Below are 5,471 nucleotides of genomic sequence, written 5' to 3'. Positions count from 1 at the left end.
CATTTCTTTGCCAATAGATTCAGGATTTTTCTTTATGGGCTTTCGTGCAACACGAAACGAGATAATTTTGTTTTCAAAAGCGGTAATCTATCGATAGCCTCTGCGCTTAGTACAGGTGTTATTATTGGATAAAGAGGTGAAAAGCCGAAAGCGGGAACAGCGTGAATAATACATAACGTTACACGATAACATGCCGTGCTATCCCCCAATGGCTCAAGTCATAGCAAAGCCATAGTGACAGCCCTGTTAAAGGGGACAATCCATTATAGACACCTGGCGGGTTGTCTTCAATGACACACTCAACCATTCCAAACATTTTCGTGGTTTGGATAGCAAAACTCCTTCCCTTGCGTGAAATAGCAATAATTCCATACAACCTCTATGACTAACATATGTAAGAGTTGACTTTTTGTAGGTAGGTATAACAGCCCCCTTGAAAATATAGTGCGCTGTCAATCAAAGTTGGGGGCGTGGCCTAGTGTCTCGGACAGCATACGTGGTTTTGACATATATATGTACGTCTATAATGTAAGCAAGAACGTACCTGGATATAACGGTAGTCAGGCGGTTTGCTATTCACACCACTTTTGAAGAAAAACAAGTGTGGGATGTCGGCCGTTGCTATAGGAACCGTTACCATGGTGATGCAAGGATGACTGACAAGTGGTCTTGATTTTAGAGACGGTCTTGATTTTTAGAGACGATCTTATTGCATGATGATCGCCAATCTCTGCGTATAAACGCGGTCCATATTAGAGGCTACCACATTACGGTACACCGAGGGAAAAAGCCAGCCTTGCATTTGTGCAGCAGTGGACACCTTGTCAGACGGGTAAGTTTTTTGTGGCATTTCTGTACTATTCACCGTGGTGATTTTTGATGCGGAAAAATCTGAGGGAAATGGCAATGCTAATTGCAAGGGGGTAGCAAGCAACAATATGTATGTAACACAAAAGAGAAAGATTATGGAAAATGTATTTTTAAAGGTGTTCACGTCAAGTGAAGAAATGGACGTTTCAGACGGACTAGGAAAGGCGTTTGTGTGTGTGAAAATATTCTACTTTCGTCAACAGATGTGTATTGCTTCTCCCATGCTGCTTTTGTCTACTTCCATTAAGCTTTCTTGCTTGAAATATCATTTTCTTAGTGCTGGCGCATTCAATGTCATATTTTCATGATTTCCTTTCGAATTTCGTGAGTTTTTTTTAAATACTTCATCACATATCCCTTCTAGAATATGTACAATACACGGGGAAGACGTAAAAGTAGTACAATTATCCAGACAGCTATACTATAAACTGATATCAATATCCTCTTCAACAAAACATGTGTAGACGGACTGACATACTATAGGGCCGTGTGAGAGAAAGCTAGCACGACATTCGACACCGTAATGCACTTTACGCTTGGATGGAAATCTGAAGAATGTTGGTCTGGGTTGTATCAACAAGCATTATAGTAAAATAACAGTGCAATATCGGACAATCTAGATGTGTAAAGGGGACCTGTTTTTCTAAATTGCTCTTTACATAAATAGTCTGGTCGACAGAGTCAGTCACATTCGTTGTTATAATATCTTTCACCTGAGTGTGATTTTATAAATTTCAGATTTGCGTCTCGGCGTACAATTTTGGAGTAGAATTACATCTGACAAGAAAATAAATGTGACAGTTCATATATCATGGTTCATATAACATCATGAATATTTTACTCCAGTTTTCTATGTTATTTTTGCATTCTTTTGTAAGAATGTACGGAAAAACAGATGTTTTTCTTTGATGTCGACTTTCGGTAATCTCCAAGCAGATCCTACGGTAGCATAAGACAGTATCAAAAGCTGCCAGAGGAGTGAAGCCGGCTTAGGAGTGTGTTTTGCTACCGGGGTACCGTAGGATCTGCTTGGAGATTAGACTTTCGGGAGATTCTGCGGTTTCGGGTAATAAGTAAGTTACATGTATTGCTTTCTAACTACAGCACATAATCCAGGGTTTTGGACTTTGATTACACTTGACGATAACAAATTCTTCAATTGTACAATCAAAATAGAAAGGTAGGAAAATTGGTTTTGATGTCAACAATAGATAATCTGATCACGTCTGCAGTATATGTGTAGATTGGCGCGGCACCGAATGCACGGTTAAGCTAAGGGCACAACCCGTCGTGCGTGCTGTCTACGTGAAAAAAAAAACGTGGGTAATCTTTTGGGATCCGTAAGTGGTAAGTACCGCCTCCGTACAAAACCCTATGGAGTCCAACGGATTGGGGAGCACCCTACCAATTTCGGTGATCTGCGAATATTGGCAGATCTTTAACGTTAAATGTCGCATTGCCGACAACAAAAATCATTTTTAGAGGTCGCAGATTCGTCGAGCAAGCTATTTTCCTTCTTGTAACACCAGCTTTAAATGCTTTTTGGCCGTCTAATTCGTGCAACATGTGTCCAGGGAATACCCTTATCACAATCATGTTCTTTGTCTCCCAAAAGGCTGTCAAAAATCGCCTCTATCACGCACGCTTTTGTGACCAAACTGCACGTGTGCTTGCACTCTACAAAGCATGTATGGCTTAGTCAACAGTTACACTTACACTTTCCTATACTTTTAAAGCAGAGTTTGGGCCTCGGCTGTTATTGACGTGTTGTTAGGCGTTTTTATCAAGCTTTCTGTTTTGTACCGTTTTCTTTAAGTCTCGCGCTCAGACATAGAAAATCGTACAAAATTAAAAGCCCGTTAAAAACGCCTAAAACACGTAACGTCAAAAAACAGCCGGAGCCTAACCTCTGCTTGGCGAATAGCTTTTCTAGACTGAGAGCGACTAACAACACCAACTGGGCTACCCAATCTAATTAAATGATATTTGTTGACTAAAACTTTGAATGATGGAAATTGATTTCAATAGTCTCTGCCCACTTGTCCTTGGGTGACTAGTATGTAATGTATTGCAATGTGCGGCGGTGCAAAAGTACTTTTTTTGTAGAAAGCGATGAATTGGGTATAATGTCACATTGGAATATAACTTGGAAAAAAGAAGTAATTGTAATACCAACTAGGAAGTAAATATTCCCAAAACACTTACCTTGTCGTATCGTACATTATCTTTTTTGAAAATATTTCCCATATTTTCCTGACCCTACCCTGACGTCTAAAATTTGCATCGAGAACTCCCATGATGCACTGGACCCCGTATGACCTCTGACATTTATGTATTTAAAACTTATGTAGTGGAACTCCGCATGTGACTGTACTGAGTCCGTATGATCATGCTTCTATCCACATCGAATGACGAAATCTTCCAGTCATCCTGAGGCAAACCTGTGAAGCATTCGCACAGGACTTGGTAAGATGTTTGTCTACTGTTTTCCTCTCTTGAAAGCAAACATTGTATTCTAAGACATGAGTCTTAAGTATTGAAAACATGCAAGCACTAACATTAACAACCTTATCCTGTACAGGCATATTAAGGGCACTGTGACATTAATGTTACGCGTTGATTAATAATTATTATGACCAAGGGATTTTTTTCTTCTTTTTGATAATTCATGCTCTCGTTATGCCCGTGTTTTTACCGTTATCATCTTCAAGCAGATGTCTGTCCTAAACACGTTTTATGAACATATCAGACTTTTTACTTGTTTTGTCGGTCACGTATTTTGCACTGTGAAAAGGAGATTCAAGCAAACTTACCACCGTATACAAGACGAACGAAACCAGGAAAAAACGAGTCAAAACGAGTCAAAACTCCGCGTATCTGCTTGGAGATCATCAGGCTACACCATTCAGTAGGTCATCAGCTCCTGGGAATTCAAGCCCGTTGCCTTGGCGATGACCACACCCCGCGGGGCGGTAGTGTGCGGTCCTGTATTGGCTCCGTGGTGTGTGACACCGGCCTTTTCTTGTGCCCGCATTTTTTATCGGTCAAAGAATATTCCATCCCTTTGTCCTCGGTCACGATTTCAGCGATTGTCCCGAACGCATTTTTAATGCATGCAGAAACATTTTTTCGCAGTGTTGAAATGCCAGCGACTGAAAGTCTTTCTTGTTTGAAAATTATGGGTGACAACTTGTGAAACTAAATTGCCGAATATAAAGTAATATTACATAGAGCCGCCTTAAAACAACAACCTTTCTTTGAAACAAAATTGGTCGGGCACTTTTACAGCACAGGAATTTCAAAATGGGTCGATCGCTGGTAATGAAATGTAGCCACCGTAACTTTAACATTTGTCATTGACGTACTGTTGCATCTTTTTGTCTATTTGCTATTGGACAGACGAGGACAATGTGGCACTGAACTCAAGTTAGTAACTTATGTTAACAATGCCACATACAAGGTACAGACAGAAGGCAAATTTAGTCTTTTCTTTTACCTCCCCGACCGAAGTCAGGTACCCATTTTTACACCTGGGTGAAGTGAGGAAGGTCTTGTAAAGTGCCTTTCCCAAGGGCACAACGTCGGGGCAAGGTGGAGATCGAACTCGGGACCTCTAGATCCCGAGCCGAACGCTCTACCAGTTGCGCCACACACGACGCCACATATTGCATCTATAGTTCTATACATATTTCAAGCTCTGACAATGTGTTTTTCAGACCGGTAACTAACAGGACCTGGCAAGATGGTACAGTGGTGTCACAGAGACCTTCCGGCAACCTGTTTGGGATTTCTACTGATGTTTCTTCTTGCTCAAAGCGTGAGTTTGATTTATCACAGTTTAATATTCATGCGTTATTCTATATGTAAGGAACAGAGGGAAAAGTAAAAAGCACAACAATCAAAATGCATAGAAGACATTGTGTGCATTACGTATATGCGTCAGAAATAATACGCGCTACAGATGTATTGGCCTGGGTACACCTAGGAACTGGGGTTTCTTTGAATATTTGTTTATCAATGAGAAGCTCAAATTGGCATGTAGGCCATTTGCCACTGACAAGAAAAGGTCATACAAAATCTAACAAACCATTACATGGTATAAAATCCTGATATATCACATGATTTTACACACACGTTATGACATAAGTTGAAAGCTATTGAACTAATGTCACGTCAATCTAGTGACGCTGAAGAAGAGAGACGGATGTCACCCTGAGTGTCCGGAAGTTCATCTCCACTTTGTTGAATTGTCTTTGTTTTAAACTTTGTTTATTCACGAATGCTCAAATCGGCCTGCAGGACGCTTTTAATTGAGCCTCGTAACCCCTGCTCCGCCTATTGAGTCAGTGAAGTCAAGCTTGCCTAAGCTTGATGTTTCTGGCGTAGGGAGAAGAGATGCTGCTACAGTTAGCGCTATGGGCCGCTCTTCATCTTCATGATGGTAACATCAGGCCCTACGAATCTGATTTAGAAAAAAAAAGTTTACCAGGATTTAATTTTCACCTTCATAAACGTATCTCTGAACTTGGTACGTTTCCGCAGGTGTCAGGCTACTCGGTTCGCAGCTGTGCCTTCCAGCTGCGGTGCACCTGCATCACGTA

The 5,471-nt window shown here is 40.9% G+C and overlaps 1 long non-coding RNA gene across 1 annotated transcript; it reads left to right on the top strand.

The window, feature by feature from the left end:
• Positions 1-514: 514 nt before the first annotated feature.
• Positions 515-5,471, top strand: LOC118405077. Its single transcript, XR_004829837.1, has 4 exons — positions 515-832; positions 3,222-3,336; positions 4,587-4,687; positions 5,413-5,471. It is a non-coding gene; the product is annotated as an uncharacterized LOC118405077 (long non-coding RNA).

This window comes from Branchiostoma floridae, chromosome 17 (assembly GCF_000003815.2).
Source record: "Branchiostoma floridae strain S238N-H82 chromosome 17, Bfl_VNyyK, whole genome shotgun sequence".
Taxonomy (NCBI): domain Eukaryota; kingdom Metazoa; phylum Chordata; class Leptocardii; order Amphioxiformes; family Branchiostomatidae; genus Branchiostoma; species Branchiostoma floridae.
The sequence above is the reverse complement of the archived record's forward strand: the minus strand, read 5'-3'. Positions and strand labels throughout refer to the sequence as shown.